Source organism: Pseudorca crassidens, chromosome 9, assembly GCF_039906515.1.
Source record: "Pseudorca crassidens isolate mPseCra1 chromosome 9, mPseCra1.hap1, whole genome shotgun sequence".
NCBI classification, from domain to species: domain Eukaryota; kingdom Metazoa; phylum Chordata; class Mammalia; order Artiodactyla; family Delphinidae; genus Pseudorca; species Pseudorca crassidens.
Window position 1 is genome coordinate 39,488,140 of NC_090304.1, and position 20,724 is coordinate 39,508,863.

Below are 20,724 nucleotides of genomic sequence, written 5' to 3' on the forward strand. Positions count from 1 at the left end.
TTGGCTTATTGCTAAATTTTTGTTTGATTCTGGTAAAGTGGACAAGTTGCCTTATGTTGTGTTTATGAAGTATATGAAATTTTTCTGTAATCAAGACCTCAAGATACAAGAGTTTTGGGGATTAAGTCACATGGTAGTAATTCTATAAATAGGTTTTGGAAGTTTGAGATCTATATTTTGGTCTTGGTTCATAGCAATAAGCTGCCTTTGTAAAGTGGAAGGCACGTTGTCTTCTCAATAATCTCATTCATTTTTCATGTAGGTACTATTTTTATACTGACCATTCTTTTTTTTTTTATGGGTTTTCTCAGTTGTGAATATGTATCAAACTTAGTCAATTCTATCTCTGATTTACTATTCCGCTACATACGCTGGCAGAGGTGAACTCGCAGGCCTAGGAAATGCAACATTAATTCCTCCTCTTCTGACCCAGAAATACCTTGATCCTGACCATCTATAATGTGTTAAAGTAGACTTAGGAAATGTTACATTAAAGTTTAAGGGTATACTTCCAGTGGGTGTGGATAAAATATAAAATTGTAGAATGTTGAAGTGGTAGTGAGTTTAGAGGTGAACTGGTACAACAGTTCTTGAACACCATCTGCAGCTAGGTGGGCTTTAACAGTCACCTCAGGAGCTTTCAAAAAACTGGAAACTCTCGGCCCACTCAAGGAGATTCCAGTTTAGTAGGTTTTGGGGTGGGGCCTAGAAATTCAAATTTTATAAAAGCTTTCTAAGTGATTATATAATCAGTTAAGTTTTGATACAACTTTAAACTTAGGGTAAGAATTCTTTCTACAGCATCCCTGGCAAAGAGTCATCCAGTCTCAACTTTTACAAACTCAGGAACACATCTGTTTTTTGCGAGGCAACTTATTATATTGCTTTTAAAGATTTGTCTGGACTGAGCTAAAATTCACTACCTTGTAATTCCCACCCACTAGTGTTATTTTTTATTTTGGAAAGAAGAAAGAGTAACTTTCAATCACATTACACTCAGTGTGCTAGATATTACCTTTCCTTTGTGGGCTTGAAAATATTAAACTAGATAGTTTCCTTAGCTGCAAAATGGATTATCAGAGTAGATAAGCAGTTATCAAAATGGGGTCTGTATGGGGACCCCTGACACCCTTTCAAGGGGTCTAAAAAATCAAAACTATTTTCATCATAATACTAAGATGCTATTTACCTTTTTCAATGTGTTGCCATTTACACTGAGGATGCAAAGCAATTTTGGGCAGGACTGCTGGTGCCTTAGCACAGATCAAGGCAGTGGCACCAAATTTTGTTAGTAGTCCTTGCATTTTTTAGAATAATCACCATTCACAGAAAAAAAATCTAGTTTTGCTTAAGAATGTTGCAGATGAAGCAGTACAAACTATTGATTTTATTAATTCTTGACCCTTAAGTATATTTTTAATAGTCTGTGATGAAATGGGAAGTATGAATAAAGCACTTATGCTGCCTACTCAAGTACTGTAGTTACCTTGAGAAAAAATCACTTGCATGATTGAGTTTCAAGCTGAACTAACTGTTTTTTTCATAGAACGTCATTTTTACTTGAAAGAATGACTAACAGACACACAGTGGTTATTCAAACTGTGGATACTTGGCAGATGTATTCTCAAAAATGAGCAAAGTGAGCCTCCCATTTTAGGAAAATCAACTGACACTATTTGTTGTCAATAATAAAATTTGAGCTTTCAAGAGAAAATTAGTTGTTTGGAAAACTTGTATCCACTACCATGAGGTTGATGGCTTTCCAATATTTAAAAACTTTTCTAAGATTGGTGATAGTAACAATTGGTGATATTAACAAATGTGATTTTTTAAAATATTGAATAATGAAATACATCAACGTTTTGAAGATCTGCACAACTCAAGTGAACCAGTATTCTCCAAATGAACCAATGTATGATGCTGCAAAAACATGCATGGGTAAAAGATGCATTTAAAGACCAGTGGTGTTTGTTTGTTTGTTTGCAGTACGCGGGCCTCTCACTGTTGTGGCCTCTCCCGTTGCGGAGCACAGGCTCCAGACGCGCAGGCTCAGCGGCCATGGCTCATGGGCCCAGCCGCTCCGCGGCATGTGGGATCTTCCTGGACCGGGACACGAACCCGTGTCCCCTGCATCGGCAGGCGGACTCTCAACCACTGCGCCACCAGGGAAGCCCAAGACCAGTGGTTTTTAAAGTAACAGAATATAAAAAGTTAATTGATATTCAGGTTTCAGATTCCATATTGTACTTAACCTTTGGTAAACTATTACTTGTCAAATTTTGATATAGTACTAAAGAAGAATAGCTACAATTATCTTGAAAGGCTGTTAAAAAATCTGCCTCTTTCCAACTTCATATCTGTGTGAAGATGGATATTTTTCACATACTTCTGTCAAACCAACATATCACAACAGATTGAATGCAGTAGCACCTATGAGAATCCAACTGTCTTTTATTGAACTAGGCATTTGAGATACTTAAAAATGCAAAACAATGCCAGTCTTCTAATTTTTTTGTTTTGTAAAATATGCTTGTATTTTAAAATTATGTTATTTATGTTACCATGTAATAGGTTCATCACTAAATGATTATTAATCATTTATTTTATTTTAAATGAATTAATAACTATTTAAATTTTTTCTTAGCTTTAGTTTCAGATATAATAACTATTGATAAATATAACCATAGCTCTTTGGGACTCTGAATAATTTTTAGAAATGTAAAGGAGTCCTGAGACCAAAGAGTTTGAGGATCACTGGATTAGATGATCTCCAAAGTTCAGTCCAACTAACCACCTTTAGAGCATGCAACCATTTTAATGTAACATGTTTCCTCTAAAATTTCTTAGCCATTCTCTTATGAATGCTTGTCAACATCCCTTCTAAACTGTGGCCCTTAATACTGGAATCATATTGAAGGTGTAGGTTGAGCAGCATAGAATATATAAATAGGCAACTAGCAGTATGCTTCAGTAGTAACTATCTTTGGAGATTTTTTAAAATAGGGGAAATTCCTATTTCTTTGAGGAAATAGGCTTTTGTTCCAGGAAAGCAGAGTGGTATACTAGGTAGCATCTAAGTTGTCTTCCTTGATACATCAGAAATACTCTTACTTTTGCCTTAGAAGATGTAAATATCAATAAGTGAAACCTCATTTTCCCCTTCACTATTGTGATATTCTTAATTATTAGTAATTGCATTTTTTAAAAATTGTGCATTAGCTTAGTATCAGTTCCTTTGCAAGATGAATTTCACATTTCATTTTCACATTTCATAGTTCAAATTTTACATAATTTAGTATAATAATTAAGAGGAAAAGGAAAGCTAAGAATGATGGAGTTCAAGAAACATGGCTTCAGCCTAGCAATGCTATAAAGAACAAAAGATAATATTATGGAGGGTTTTGCATTTTTTTTTAATTGATGCAACTTGGGAGAGAATAGCAGTTTTAATGCAAAAATCACATCTGCAGGAAAACTCATTTGTATTTGCATACAGGATATTTTTTAATGTCTCTATAATTTTTATTTTGATGTATGAAACACCAGGCATTGATGTCTTTCCAAAAGTTAGTTGAGAAAATAAATGCTTTAAATGTAGTTGTTTTAACTCAGTGGCTCATTATGTATAACATAACATTATTAAACCAAAGAATCAATCCTTGAGTTGAGTTTTAAACATGTGATGCCACAATTTAATATAAAGGTGGACAAAATTTTGTTACAGGTGTTTTTGGAAGCATTTTGGTACTTTAAAAAATGCCTTAGGTTATTGACTCTCAGAGTTGTAAGGTCATTTAATCCAACCACCAACTTGAACCTTCTTGCTTAGAAAAAAAAAAGAAGGGATGGGGATTAAAAAGAGAAATGGGTGTGGTTTAGAGACAGCTTTAAGCAGGATTTAAAAATTTAGCTTTAAAGCTTTTAAAGTCTAATTATACAGGGAGGCGGAAGTGTTTTTATTTTCTGTTTACCTTTGCTCTGTTACCTATTTTTGGTAGAGGGGGACATATTTTGTGAAAATCTTTATGGCTTCTTCATTTGATGTCAAGATACTTGTTTGAAGTTGCCTTGTAATTCAGAGGTTTTTCTTTTTGTAACTAATATTAATATTTGGCTTTTGCTGCTAGATTAATAGCACGTTAGTCTGGATTTGGTGACTACTTTTGAATGTATAAGTGATATAGTGAATTTTAGAAATAGCTTTTTTGTTTTGGGACAAATTAGACATGTTAAGGATAAAAAAAATCTAAATAACACCAACTCATAAGAATAAAAAAGTAAAAATAAGCCCATATCTCACTCAGTGTTAACATTTTTGTTAAATTGTACTTTACTTTGTGTGCATGTGTGTATATACACATTTGATTTTCTATAAATTAGCTCTTATTATACATGTTATTTTTTTTTATTCAACAATATTTTGTGGCCATGTTTTAATGTCATTAAATATAGATTTATATCATAATTTTTAATGATTACAGAGTACTGTTATATATATGTACCATAATTTACTTACGCAGTTAGTAGGTTATTTTCAATTTAGGGCTATTAGAAAAATGCTGTAATGAACATGCTTATTACATGTATATGTATTTTAACATTTTTGTGATTAGTTCCTTAGGATAATTTTGGAAATAGCCTTTCAAACTCAAAGGATATTGATGTTAAAAATATTAACACTCTCTGGGGCTTCCCTGGTGGCGCAGTGGTTGAGAGTCCGCCTGCCAATGCAGAGGACACGGGTTCGTGCCCCGGTCCGGGAAGATCCCACATGCCGCGGAGCGGCTGGGCCCGTGAGCCATGGCCGCTGAGCCTGCGCATCCGGAGCCTGTGCTCTGCAACGGGAGAGGCCACAACAGTGAGAGGCCCGCGAACCGCAAAAAAATAAAATAAAATAAAATAAAAAAATATATATATTAACACTTTCTGTCAAATTACCATTCAGAAAAGTTGTACCCAATTTATAATCCCATGAATGGTACCTGAAAGTGTTTATTTCTCCACATCCTCATAAATGCTAGTTTTTGTCCAGTTTACAAGAATATTTTGCCAATATTTTAGGTGAAAATACTTTATTTACATTTACTTGATTATTAGGGAGACTCATATTTTTGTTATTGGACATTTGTATTTCTTAATTGGTAAATTTACTCTTTATATTCTTTGTGCATTTTTATATTGAAGAATTTGTAGCAATGCACTTTTTTTTTTAAACATCTTTATTGGAGTATAATTGCTCTACAATGGTGTGTTAGTTTCTGCTTTATAGCAAAGTGAATCAGCTATACATATACATATATCCCCATATCTCTTCCCTCTTGCATCTCCCTACCTACCACCCTCCCTATCCCACCCCTCTAGGTGGTCACAAAGCACCGAGCTGATCTCCCTGTGCTATGCGGCTGCTTCCCACTAGCTACAATGCACTTTTTATTTAGTAAATTAAGAATATGCAAAAGATTTGATAACCAAATAATATGGAGGATGTCAGCACCATGGTCAGACGTAATAGTTTGTTGTCCAGTTTGGATTATTATTATTTTTTAAAAAGATTTATTAATTAATTATTTATTTTTGGCTGCAACGGATCTTAGTTGCGGCATGCGGGATCTTTGTTGAGGCATGTGGGATCTTAGTTCCCTCACCAGGGATTGAACCTGCATCCCCTGCATTGTAAGGTGGATCCTCTACTACTGAACCACCAGGGAGGTCCCAACGGTTGGATTACTGATTGTTTGAAAAGTCTTTTAGGACAAAGGCCATGATTTAAAAATATTTATTTATTTATAAATTGAGATGTAATTGACATATAGCATTGTATTAGTTTTAGGTGTACAGTGTAATGATTTTCTTTATTTAAAAAATTTGTGACTATATTGTCCAGTGAAATCTTTAACCCATGATCAATATTTGCTGAATGAATGAATGAACTAGTAGAGGAGTGGAACAATCCATGGTGATTGGATATTCTGAAGATTCATTTTACTAAACATATTGTGATTTTCCAGATCAGATGGTATTTCCTTCTCTATCTTCTTACTTTTGTGCTGCCCTCAGGACCAAAGTTGCCAATTTTATTTTGGAAATGTTTTCTTCAGCTTAAACTTTTCTGGTTCTTGAAGAAGTAGATTACTTCAAGTTGTGTGTTAATTCTTGTGAGTTGATTCTTAATTCTTTGCCCATCATAAAATATTGCTTGTTTATTCCTAAATTCTCTACAGGAGGAAGTATGCATTAAAGTTTTTTTTTAAAAATTTAAATTTTATTGGAGTATAGTTAATTTACAATGTTGTGTTAGTTTCAGGTGTACAGCAAAGTGATTCAGTTATAGATATACATATATTCATTCTTTTTTAGATTCTTTTCTCATATAGGTTATCACAGAATATTAAGTAGAGTTCCCTGTGCTATACAGTAGGTCCTTGTTGGTTATCTGTCTTATACATAGTAGTGTGTGTGTGTTCATACCAAGCTCCTGATTTATCCCTCCCCCGACCTTTCCCCTTTGGTAGCCCCAAGTTTCTTCTCCATATTTGTAAGTCCGTTTCTGTTTTGTAAATAAGTTCATTTGTATCTTTATTTTTTAAAATTGGATTCCACATATGAATGATATCATATGATATTTGTCTTTCTCTGTCTGACTTCACTTAGTGTGATTTTTTTTGTTTTTTTATAATAGTGAACTGTGATGTTAGAAGCTTATACTTTTAAATTTGTTTGATGCAAAATTCACCAATAGTATAAATCAGTTGATAATGAGATTCAGAGTTACTTTTAAAGTATGTAGCAAGGGGCTTCCCTGGTGGCGCAGTGGTTGAGAGTCCGCCTGCCGCTGCAGGGGACACGGGTTCGTGCCCCCGGTCCGGGAAGATCCCACATGCCGTGGAGCGGCTGGGCCTGTGAGCCATGGCTGCTGAGCTTGCGTATCCGGAGCCTGTGCTCTGCAACGGGAGAGGCCACAACAGTGAGAGGCCCACGTACCGCAAAAAAAACCCACAACAAATAAAATATGCAGCAAGACTGGACTTATATGACAAATGAGATTTATTGACTTCATATTGACGAATGTTAAAATACTATTTGCCCTAAATCTCTGGAATCTGACTTATTCTAAATTTAAAATATCTCCAGAGTTAGAGATCTTAACTGAAAAAGATGAGACATACATCAGTCACAATATTATCTGGATGCCTTTTATTTTGTCCTCCATTGTTTAAATGGAAGTGAAGAAATGGGATGTATAATATTTATTGCATAATTCCAATTCATGCTTTTAAAAGAATAGTTGCTAGAAAGACAAGGTGAAATCCTTTTAAAAGTATGTGAGCACTTAAGAACACTTAGATTCTTCCAGACTTTAGGCTTTTGGATATACAGCATTTTGCTGGAGATTTACTTTATAGATAACTTCAGTTATAATTTTTAATTCAGGGTCAGATAAAATGTGAGAATAGCTTATATCAGAACCAGAATTCTTTTCTGGCTTTGACTAGTACACAGAGTGTGTCCACATTGGGTTGTGTGGTGTCCCAGGTAAAATTGCTCTACTGAATCCCGAAACATCAGAAAGCCATGAGGAGGTAAAGGGTATAACACCAAAAATAAATGACAGAGCTACCTTCCTCAGGGTGGACTCTCTTGTACTTCTCGCATGCAATAGAAGTAGCCATTGCAGAGTTGCTAGAAACTGGTGAAATTGGATTGGGGAAGCCTGAGGCACCATTTCCTACAGAGAGAAAGAGGTCTGGTGAGGAAACGTATGGATACTTAAAGCTGTCCAAATGTCCAGGACTTTATTATCTATCAATCCTGACTAGAAAATAGAATAATTATATGGGTCACTTAGGCAAAAGCATGTTATAGGAGCTGGGGAAGGGCTGGGTTGTATATTTATTTCATATCTCAACTTAATTTCAGAGGCCAATACCTAATCTATTATGGCCATTTGTTCTATAAATGCAATATTGGGAATAGTAGATCCTATAAATGATGTTGAACAAGATCTATGTTTTTTGAAATGAATTTTCTTTAAATCTAGTTAGCTAACTAACTAGGTTAGTTAACTAACCTAGATGTTTACTGGCTGTATTTAAAATATGTGGATTGAATCAAACTAGTCCCCAGAGTCTAGGAAAGTTTCTGACCTAAATTAGGAACCCAAGCTCCATTATTATTTTCACTTGAACACTACTCATAGCCATCCTAACTTTTGGGAAAGAGTACGGCCTTTGCAACAAAGTTTCTTTGTTTTCATGGAACCAAAAATGTGCTGTATTTAGACCAAACAATAAAAATAAACTACCAAACTACTTTCTAATGCATGGGGGTTCTGGAGAGAGGAAACCATAGATATTTAGAGGCATAAAGTGAGTCATTGTGCTAGTTAAAACTTTTTACAAGGCTAGCTCTGTATGTTTGAGTTGCATCTGTTACCTCTTCAGCCAGAACTAAAGTGTGTGCAAGGAAAAGAATTTTGAATTGAATTGTGGCTCATACAGAATGCATTGTATATAGCCTAAGCATCTAAATGGATTCCACATCTTGGGCAGAACTAAAACTGCATCTTTTCATATTTAGTCTACCTTCAAGGTATTCCTGTTGGACATATCCAAGGTATTTTCCGTGAATCTAATTCGTTTTAACTTGCAGACATAAACAGTTTTTCAAATGTAACTTGTAAGCCTTTATTCCCTTAAAATTTTTTCTTGCTTTTGTTTTTACTTATTCATATTTTTAAACACCACTTTATTACTGACAGTATTTTAAAAGCCATAATGGATGGAGATGTTGTATTCTTCGATGAAGAACAATGAACGAATTGTTTCTTTTGGTATTATCATCTTGGAAAAAGTTGTTTGAGTAGACAACTGACCGAGTTAAAAAATAGTATAATTTGTAGCCAGAATGTATTCTTTAATAAAGCAAGTAAATGCAATTTACTAATCCTTTTTCATTTCCTTTTTTGTCTAAACTTTCAGGTCACTTTCATGAATTCAAAGGCAATTTACCAGTGATTTCTGGGTGCTGGAGCTGATTTTTTTGTGCGTATTTGTAAGTATTGGCTTATTTATTACTCTTACTACTCTTCTCATTGTGTGATGAGAACAGTTACAGTGTTTTTAAAGTGTTATTAGTTTTTTGTAAGTGTTTTCTTAAAAGGAGTATAGAAAAATATCAGAGGGTGAAAAAAGCCTCTGTTATGATTTCCAGTGAAATAACACAATGGCAGGGCCAATTACAAGAGGCTGAAACGATAAATATCTTACTTTTTGAAGATGGGGCTCAATTGTAGGAATGGATTATTACCTTAAAGGGGCTAGTCTATCTGCACATGAATAATTTACCTTGATAACTTCTTATAGTCTTCTGGTTGTCTGGACTTGAAAAGTTCTATGTGCCTGTGCTCATTGAAAAGATGTGAGATGATACAGAATTCAAAGAGCTGTCAGTACTTGAGGAGATTATGTATTAAGGAACCAAAGACTCATTTAGTGAATGTATAATGTATATCAAAATCGGGGTATTCCTGTCTTCTTCACCATCCTCAAAATGCTATTATATTTTAAATGGTATTTTGGAGAACAAAGATAATTTTTCTCAGGAAAGAAGGTCAATTTCAAGAAAAAATATTGAATGAACTTTAATGATCAATGAAAATACTTCAAATTGTTATGTATTTATTAATATAAAAGTAGTTTAGAGTATGTGGCAGGTATTAAAAATGTTTGTGTGTATATAAGACCATATTTAAGTAACTTGAGTTTAAGATATATTTATGTGTGTACATTGTACCAAACCATTGATATCTAAGGTGATCTTTACATTCGATAACCACAAAGACAGAGGAAACTTTTTCTCTGTTAGTGTACTACTATAAAGGAATTTTAGGGAATAAACTTCTAGGAAAGTATTTGAAAAAAAAGTAACATTATAAATTAGAGTTTAAGTGATTCAGTATTTAAACAGAGAGCAGTGAAAATTTATTTAAAACCAGCTTTACCTTTCTTTTAGTAGTAACATTGATTGGGGCAGGTATTTTGAACCATCTTAAAAAAATAGATGTGAATATTTAATATAGCTTAACACAGTTTGTATATTTTTTAATGTTTTAAGGATGAATAAGATGTTATTTTATGAGACTATCAATTCACATTGTATTATTTGAAGACTGAATTCTTATGTAAAACACAAAATATTAAACTCCATGGTTCATTTGGATTAAATATGAGCTTTTAATTTGTGCAAGGTATCACAGTGAGGATTAGGAGGCAAAGAAGATGGAGAAAGAAATGTAAAGTATCTTTGAAGGGCTCTCGAGAAAAAGGATGGTTCCAAGGAGCTGAGCTTATCCTATTAGAAATCTGTGTGAAGGGAAATAATTTTGAACTGTCCAAATCTTGTCTTTGTTGCTTTATCCTTTCTTTTACTTCCTTTCTCTCTTCTCGCGTATCATTCAGTCATTCCCTATAGTAAGTTTTTAGGATGATTAATGTTTTTAAACTACAAATACAAGACAATTACCAGCATTTCAACCAAGATGGCCTTAATCAAAATATAGTCTACATTTCTCATCACCCAAAGGCTCTGTTTCCTGAATTTTTCTCTTCTCTACCGCCCCCTGCCCCCCAGCAATCCAGCAATACCCCAACCAGATATACATAGACGAGCTTTGAACAGAGGTGGTCCAATTAGCTGAATTTTTTTTCTTGTGACCTGACAAAGAGAGAGGCTAAAAAATAGAAGGGGCACTGTGGGTGTAGTTTTCATATGGTTATTTCTGGAGTTCAACTTAAAAAAACCCAAAAAGCTCTAGTCAGATTTTGTCTAATCACTTAGGTAGAAGTCATAGTAATCACATAGGCCTAAAGTAATTGTTTTCCAGAATTTCCGTATGATAGTTTAGGGTGTGGAGTTTGTTGTTCCTTTGGTCTGTGGTCTCAAGTTTTGTTCCAGCCATCTCCTGACTATGGAACCTTCTTATTAAAGAAATGTAGCAGGATACTATGACTAAGATAAGTCAAATAAAATTAACATGGCATCCAGAATGCTTGCATTCTCACTTCTTTTAATTATTGCAGAAACTGTCTGCCACTTACACTGAATGATGAGGCAGCTAGAACAGTAGAAATATTCATCTAGTCTAGCCTAAAAACAGGCAAATGAGATCAGTGACAATGGCTTCTTTTAGGAACTTTAATTTCCATGTTTTGGAACTGCTTATTTGCTACATGATCTAAGGCAGAAAGTTATACCTCATGGCCACGGGAAGGTTTCTTAGTAAGGTATGCAGAAGCCGGTCTGTGAGATAAGGAGGTGGGATATTGTTTTGCACATCCATAATGAATAGGCCACACCAAAGGTGTGTGAGAACCGATTGGAATCTTACCTACTTACATCTACTACCTAGGTCAGAGTAGGAAAACACTGTGAAGGAAAATGGTTATCTTTTCAGAAGCTGAAAGCATCTTATTCTAGCTTTTTTTTTCTTTTTAAAAAATAAAACTACCTTTTTTCTTTTCCCAAAGTAGGCATTGTATAAGAAGACCTTGTTTTGCATGTTAATATCCCACATTTAATTTTTTATCTCTAATTAAAATGTAATTAATTAATTCTGTCCTTTCAGTTTTACCAGGGCAGTAAATGATTGGTTAAAAACAATGAAAATAACAACAACAAAACAGAGAATTAGATAGCCTGCTTTTTCAGGTTCCCAAGCCTTTTTAGAAATTTGATAATGAATTCCCTTTCATAAAATTCTGTCTCTGTTCATGGTCTCTAATAGCAGTTTTTTCACTGAAAAAGTCCGGAAGTATTTTATTGTTTGGTACCAAAATGATTATTGCTTAGCTCCATGCTTGAGTTAATAATGACAACAATATCTTAATTCAGCATAACACTTGCTTTTGCAGACATTAAACTGGCTAAATTTCATAAAACTCTGTGAGATGAGTAGGAATTATCCTTATTTTTGCAGAGTGGCAGGACTCAAACCAAGGGATTCATAGTATAAATTCCATGCTCTTTCCATAACACCAATCTGTCTTCTCTCAGAGAATATTTTAGCTCTCTTTCTTTTGTTGTTTGATCACTATCTCAGTCTCTACTTGGTTGCTGTACAAAATATTTTTGAAAAGTTTAGGTAGAGTAAGTCAGGCAGGAGATTTTGGAGAACCTTATACCACTTTATTTCCTCATGTTCCTCGATCATTTGCTCCTCCCTGACATTCTCCTATCCCCCTATTTCCAAACTCCACATGTCATGCTTCAGCTGAAATTTTTTGAATTGCATAGATTTTTAGGAAACAAACAAAAAGAATCATGAAATCATCTCTTTGTGGTATTTTAAAATGGAGAGAAATTTGTTTCAAACTGAGCGTAGCCCAGACCAAAGCTCCCTCAGTGAGAACATCTGTGATTTTAAGGACAAGTAGGTCTAAGTGCATTATCTTTAAAAAATATTATTCCAGGCTAATCTTGACATAGAGCAGGTAAATAAAAAAGATGAGCTGTGAAAATCCACAAATAGGGCTTGAATGCCATTTTCCATGACAACGGGAGCTGCCCCATGAAAGCATTAATGCTGGGAATGTAAGGAATTTAAAATTGTGTCTTCTCAGTTTTACAGTTGTGTGCTCATGTTAATTAGAGATATACTGACATTTGAAGTATCTACATTAATACACACAGCTACTATACATTTGTGAACTGTGGCCAGAAATCTACTTTAATTGAAAGCAGTTTGCTAATCTGAATGTGTATATCCGTTACATTTTAAGCTTTTAAATTTTAATACTAGTGCCCTTAGATACTTGTTCTTTTTGCTCTCTCCACTTTCTGTTTCTAATTTATACCTGAAAGGACAGCCTGGCCTATTTTTAATCTCCTAGTGGTGTTTTGGAGCAATATTGATGGAATTTTGAGGAAAAAAATGTTTTTTAATAGTGTCTTTTTACTTGCTGTACTTTGAATCTCTTTTTACTCTCTGACTTTCTAAATTGTTGGTTTTTCTTGCAAACCTTTAAGATGGCCTGCCACCGAAATAAGGTAGGATTTAGGTTTATGGAATTTGCTGCACTGGCTATATTTAAGTACTAAAGAGCTACTCTTCACAGTCATACTATGGTTTTAGCCAGAAAAGCCCAGTATTAGAGACCTTGATGAGATGAGCAGTGAAGAGGCATTCTGATGTTTTTAGTATAGCTGAATTTTGTCCTTCCCTCTTGATGTCAAGCCATGTATCTTAATTTTTGATTTGCATATATGTTCACAATAGCTTGATGACTTCTTGAGTCATCTTTAGCCCTAGAGTTTTTGCTTTGCCTGTCTTAAAGGAAGACTTTACATCTATTTTTTTTGCAAGTTTGTGTTTCTTAAGAATCTGCCTGTCAGGATTTTTAACCTAATTGTTTTGTCCTTTTTTGTCTAATGAAACTCCCACACTTACTTTTTGAACTAATCCTTGTGTATTACACAAGACCAGTTAGAAAGAAGCTTCCTTTTTGTAGCACCAGAATAAACTGCTCTAAAAATTTGTAATACTCTGGACTTATTTCATTAAACCATTTTACTGGCACCATTAAACTACTAAGACCTGGGACCATTAAAACTTACTCAGTACTATTATTATTACGGCCTATTTTACCCTTTATTAATTTTTTTTCACTGTACTAAGTTCCTCTGCTCTTTATTTTTTCATGTTGCTTACTACATATTGTGCCATCACAGCACATTTGGTAATTTCAAGTTAATTGCTCAATTATCAGTGATAGTCATGAAGCACTTGAAACATGCGCAGTGGAGGATTTAAAAAATTTCGAAATAAGTTGGTGTGTCATAATCTTAAATGTGAAACATGCCAATATCTGCAGGCATAAAAATACACTGTCTGAGCTAGGCATTTCAGGGAAGGCAAAAACCTACTCTTAAAATCAGGGCTTTTGTCTGGCACTGAAGTGTTTCATCTTTGCTAATTTCAAACAACGTATCTAAATTTGATCTTGGTTTCCTTTTCAACTCTAAAAACTTGGTCGTGGTAATAAGGGAGAAGGGAAGTAAAACTGTATTGATTCTGTTCGAATGTTTAACCGGAAGCTTACAGTCACGATATTCACTGTAAAGTGGAATTTGGTGTGAGGTGGATCCATATTGGATGCCAGTCAAGGAAGTTGACTTACTAAGGAAGCAGAATGGTCTCTTTATAATGTTTCTGCACACATTAAGGCAATCCTCTAATCAGAGGACAGTGGTTCAGTGAAGATAGTATGTTGATGATTTATTTATATCGAAAAACCTCATGAGAACAATGACACTTTGCGGACTTTTTCTGTATCTTACACAGTAATAGTCTCAGATGCCTTCAAGATAACTTATACATTATGGCAAAATACTTATTGTAACTCTTTTGGCAACTAGGCAAACTATCCTTAAATTTTGCATTAGTATTCAGTTTAAGGTTTTTTCTAAACGAATATAGTGCCAACAGCTCTTTTTTAGATGCTATTATGGTTCTTTCATATTTTTATAGTACTGTAGTAAAGCTGAATTTACTGGTTACATTTGAAGGTGGAGTAGAGCAGCACAGGAGTCAACATTAAAGTGATTCAGTGCCTGTTGGAGAAAAATTCTTCCTAACTTGAGATTGGAAACAACGTGGGGCTTGAGGCCTGTTTGCTAAGAACAGCTAATAAATTTGAATATTCCCCCCAAAAGCTGCTCTCTGAACTTGTTTTTAACCAAGAAGATAGGCTTAATCATTTCCCAGTATTCTTACATAAATTTTATTAATATTTAAAGGAATTAAATGCATATAGAGAAGGGGAAATAAAGCCATAATTTGAACTGAGTGGTGGTCTCAAATACGGGGAAATGAGGGAGTGTCCATAAATGTACTAATTCTGCACAGCTAGCTATTATTTTATAATATAATAATCTATAAAATGTGAAATATAGTCTATTTATAATTCAGGAAAAAAAAACTCATTGATTTATTCAAGCATTTAGATAGAAATATTTTTAGTAACTATAAATATTGTTTGAATAAGCAACAAAATCTAGTGCATTTTGTTGTATGCTTGTCTCTACACATCACTTTCAGCACATAGTTTTATCTGAAGTACATATTTTATGTTATCTTGGGGTATGGGTATAAATGCTTATCATTTCACCAAATTTTTGCCATCTCCTAACATTAAAATGTGAGTTAAGTATTTCCAGTGAAGATAAAAACATTTTCTGCATTCTCTTCTTTCTCCCTCTCTTCGTCTCTCCTTCCCTTTTGCCCTACTCTCTCTGTCTCTCTGTCTCTCTTCATATTTCTTACTGGGGTTTTTCAAAGATGCAAGGCAATTATTGTGTAAAAAGATTAATTTCCTAAGCATTATCTTCCATCGATGACTGGCAAAAAAGACTTATTTTTAATGTTTAATCAGTCAAAAAGTTTGTCCACATGATGTAATTCCTGTTTTTATTATTATTTGCTTAGCAAGTGCTTGCAAGAGAAAAAAAGATGGTCCCTAACCTAAGGGTTTAAAAATTGATTTGTTACTAGACAGTTTATGTGGGTGGAGTTTTCTTTGGATACAAGCTACTGGAGTTAGCTCTTTCTCTTTCTTTTCAGCTCACATAGTTTCATATAAACTTAAGTGAATGAATTCATTAATAAAAGCAGATTTTCTATTTTTATTTCACCTTTGGGCTCTTTTATACCTTTGGAAAATACAAATACAACAAAAAAGTATGTTTGACAGTTGATTATTATTTTTACCTTTTTGACCCATGTATAGTAGATAATTAAGCAATAGCATCAATGGAATCCAGGTCTGCATCCCTATAACTGCCTACATTAGGCAGAATATAGATTATTTTTTTTCTTCAAGCTGTGGTGGCTGGTAACAAGCCTATGACTTGGTTTTTAATTATTACCACTAGTGTTCTGAGTTTCATTGAACATAGTACAAAAGAAATACAGGTGTTATTCCTCTTGTGAATATTATTTTTCTTCCAATTATTACATATATATGGCATCATCAATTAGAATGGGTTGTTCTAAGGTGAGATTGGTTGCACATAATTTGATATCTGATACAGCATCAAGTGCACACTCACTGAATGGTTGACAGCTTTAAGGGATGGAAGCATTTTGGGCTTTGTCCCTGGTAGTGGCAGTATGTGGAATCCACTGTTGATTTTGTGACTAGTTACAGAGAATTCTTCCCTGGACTTGCAGTCACAGAATAGATAGCTGCAAGGCAATATCTGGCGGACGGCTGAGAAAGTAAAGCATGAAAAATGTGGGTGTAAACAAGAGAGCTGAGTGTCAGAAATCTTTGAGCGTCTAGAGCTTTCTGAGGAGAAGATATGGTTGAACAAATGGAAGAAATACCTGTCCCTCCAATTTCACTGCAGTAATTGAGAAGAGGAGACAAAAAGGAGAGAAATTAGTGAAATAGGAAATGACTGAAATAGGAGATTTTTGTAAAATCACAAAATGGATTTGAGGACGTTTTTTTAAGATGTGGAAATACTTGTTTGGGTCTGACAATAGTAATCTAAAAAGAGTTCTATAGTTGTTGGGTTTTTTTTTCCCTGATCTGTTTCAATTTTATTGATTTCAATTCAATGCATTCTAAGGACAACTGTAGGAATTTTAGGAAATGGGTACCTCCCAGGTAAAAAACCAGTGAGAATAATTTTGCTTTATCTGGGTAAAGATTAATATAGAAATATATGAAAATAATCATCTATGTATCACACTCTATATTTTATATGGGATACCTTTAGAAAGGTCTCATTGTAACCATGACCAAGTAGCATCCTTATATCTTCTAGAACAAGGAATCACATGAATTAGGTTTCAGTTATGGTATATGATGTTTTTAGTTTTGGAGGTTGGAAAACTCTTTGAAATCACATTTTTATAAAGTGATTTTTTGGTGTGATGTATATTCCTTCCTTTCCTTTCTCCCTCTACTTCCCTTTCTTCCTTTCCCTCCATCCTTTCTGTCCTTTCTTTCATTTAGAGATAGTTTGTTTTCAATTAATATGTATGCTGCTTGCCAAGCTGTAAAGTAATACCTAACATGTGTTCCTTAAGTTGTATGCAGGGTCACCTTTTTGATTAAGGACTAAAGAGTCCTCTTTGGGTTTCTTATATGAATAAGAGCACTCTCATCCATTTTATGCAATCAAAGAAACTGAGGAAATTTGGAATTAGTTTTACTCTTGTGAGGTGATGAAGATAAGATAATTGGAAAGAAATTATAATCTTTATTGACCCCGCAGTTTACTAAACGTGAATTAGGATTTGTCAAATTTCAAGGCTTGTTGAGTGTTTGCTCACTAAGAACAAGATAGAGGAATAATCATGGTCTAAAAGGAGAACTTTTACGTTTTCAGAAACACTTCCTGCAGTGAGATAGTCTATGAAACCGTATACTCACAACCTTAAGGGAGGTCCTTAGTTGTGTTCTTCTGGCAAGTCTTCCACATTGAGTGAATTTGTCTCAGTTCTTGATGTGGGTTGTTTCTTGAGAATAGTTTGACTTAGCATTAAAGGGGTTAAATATCCTATGCAACCAAAGGGGGAAAATTTATAAATTATCTCAAGGATACTAAGCAGGAGATGAAACCCAGATATGCCTGAAAGAAAGTTGTGGATTGGTCAAGGTTATGATTATATAGAACACTGATAGAACAACAAACTATGCATCAGTTTGCAGTGTCTGGAGCGAATAGACTGCCGCTCTCCCCCAACAGCACCTACCGGTGCTTTAATACTTCCCAGTTTCTCTGTCAAGAGACGAAGGTGAGGGAATCAAGTGTCTATATTTAGCAGAGAGAAGTTAAAAACAGCTGTTGCTTGTGTTGAACACCTGTATGTTCTAGGCATTGGGCAAGGCACTTTTACCTTGTTATTTTTAATCCTTTTAACAAATCCCTGAAATCCCTGGTTGTTTTCTATAAATTTTGATTTATTTTTTTACCTTCATAGCACTTAAAATGATTAGTAGTTATCCTGTATTTGTATGTTTATGTAATGTCTATTTTCTTCACTAAACTAAAAACCCTGTCAGGGTAGAGACCAAGACTATTTTGTTCAAACCTGTATACCCAGTTTCTAGCACAGTGTATGACACGTACTAAGTTCCTAGTAGATATTTGTTGAATAAATAAATGAACAACAACAAAAACAAAAGGTAAAGGAAAGAAGGAAGGAATGCAAGGAAGAAAAAGGCAGAGCTGGGGTTCAAACACAGTCTGTTTGATTTCAGATCACATCTCTTCCCACTCTAGAACACCAGCACAGTTTCACTTCATCTAGAATATTCTTGATTATATACTTAACTGATAAAATTTCTCTAAGTTCAGCTGTCTTAGAGCCCCCCAAATCTGTTTACATCTTATTCTGAGAACTCTTACATCTTACCCTGAGACTGAATGACATGGAAGAGGCTGTCCCATCTTTTTGTCATCCTGTTGGAATATTGCAACCATTTTATGCTAACAGTTCTCTCCAGAAATACAGATTTCATATTCTAGATTGTGGGGTTTCTGTTTCTCCTACACAAAGAGAGTGTACTTCTTTCTCTCCTTCTCTGAAATTGACCCTTAATTTAGATCGTTGTGCTGCTAAATTGACTTTCAGTAATGAGCAGAGTGATTGTTGCATACCCTGCTGAGTTTTCTGCTCGAGGAGAAGTGTGTCACTCTTACTTAGAGAGAGCCTGTGGGAGGAGTCAGGCCAACCCAAGGGGCTCTTATCCTGGCAGGTGCCAGGCACTGGGGCTTGGTTTGGTCATTCGGCAGTGACCTCTTTCCATTTACTTCATTTTTACTGCTTGAATTTTTCCTTGACAAATATCATTGTCAAGAAGTTTTTTGTTTTAATATTGGTTTTTACATGACACTATCAACCATTTCATTTCCTTTTATTCCTGGTATCATCTTTTAAAAAAGCCTTACTGTGTTTTTCCATTCTGTGTCCCAGGATGGGAGGAAATGTAAGAATGTAGAGAGTAAATGCAAGGTTCATAGTGTGGAAAGGTGTAATTTTAGTTAGGCTTCCAGCAATGCTATGTAACCTTGAAAATGTACATTTTTATGGCTGTATACATGTGGTTAGTTCAAACAGGAATTGTGTATCTCCCAGGTATATTGAATGGATACATATTTAAATCTTGATGTCAACTTAAAAGAGTCCTATTTAAATTCCCAAGAGGGTACAAGAAACAGATTTTTGTGATGTGAAGCAATAACCATCTTTTCTGGACCAAATGGCAATTTTGGAAGCTCTGGCCATCTGGGAATCTATCATTTGAAGCAGCCTGGCCTACTTGGAAGTTAGTTTCTTAGTGAGGAGTGATCTGAGCCATTAAGGTCTTCACATTGGATGGTGTAATCAGTGGTCAATCTGACCTCCAAGTTGCCCTCTGAAAACTGTTTAAAGATGTGTGTATCTGTTTTGCGGTTATGGTAAATCCTTTTTTTGGTAGCACATATTTTCTTCCAAGGAGAGGGCTTAGCTTCTGTTGGAAATTAATTCAACTCCACAAATATAATATATACTGGGTGCTGAGTGTATTCAAAACAGAACATTAGATGCTGCATTGGAAACAAATGCAAATGTACAGAGTTCCTGCCATCAAGAACCTTAGAATCTAGACATAATTATTAAACTCTCTTATTCCTTTTTGTGTCCCTGTGTCTAACTCAGTGTGTGGCTCAAAGGTGGGATTGATAAATGTTAATTAAGTTGAATTGATTATTGCAGAGGAGATAAGCAGAGGAGATATGTAATTCCCTATGCAGAATATGTTAAATGCCTTAGTAAAATAAAAAATTGTATCTACAGAGCTTGTAAGAATTAGATATATCCCTTAAGAAGGACCTTAATTTAGGAAGCAGACTTTTTGATATTCTTTGAAAGTTGAATAGAATTTTATCAGTGGAATAGGAGATGCAGAGAGAGGTGCATCCTGGTAGTGAGAGGACTAGCACAAGCATGGGTATGGGACCGATGGAAGGAAACAGGGAAGTATGGGATAGAGAACAATGAGAAGTCCAGTTTGACTGAGGTATAGGGTATCTATAAGCTAGAAAACTTAGTGTGATCATATCATTGTGGTCCATAAGGCTAAGCTAAGGTATTTGGTAGATCTTAGGGGGCCATCAAACCAAATAGCTGAGCAGTATGGCAAGAGCTTTGCTTTTGCAAAAGTTTTGAAAAATTAGTTCAGCCAACCCTTGTAGAGTAGATTAGAGGAAAAAAAAAAGACTTTAACTAGAGAAACACCTTGTAAGATACTTCAAGCAGGAGGTAAGAGGTTTAAACAAGAGTGGGTATTTTGAGAACAGAATGTTAGGAACAGAAAGAAGAGACTTCGCCAGTGTGGCATCAGTAAGACTGGATTATATGTGGTGGGGAGCATGAGGAAAAGAAAGGAGTCAGAATTACTCATTGCTTTTTCCTGTTCCTGTTATTCATCACAGCACTGAATTTTTGAAAAGGCAAAGGGAAAATATCTTGCTAATTATCTCTTGTCAACTCTCAAATCCCTTGCATCTCATTGGTTAGATTCCCACTGAAAATTGAGGATATTTTTTCTTCCCATGGAGGCCTGGAAGGAAGATGTGTTTTTAAAGGAATGAGAATATACGTAAAGATAAAATTACTTGGATGATTTAAAGGCATAACATAAACACAGAAGATATTAACACTAGGAGCTC

At 34.7% G+C, this 20,724-nt stretch overlaps 1 protein-coding gene across 12 annotated transcripts in view; it reads left to right on the forward strand.

The window, feature by feature from the left end:
- SOX6 (SRY-box transcription factor 6) overlaps positions 1–20,724 on the forward strand; it is a 631,442-nt gene that overhangs the window by 95,623 nt on the left and 515,095 nt on the right. For all 12 annotated transcript variants that reach the window (XM_067749779.1, XM_067749774.1, XM_067749772.1 and 9 more), the window contains one exon: positions 8,979–9,051. The gene's annotated coding sequence lies outside the window, so the exon portion shown is untranslated. The remainder of the gene's footprint in view (positions 1–8,978; positions 9,052–20,724) is intronic.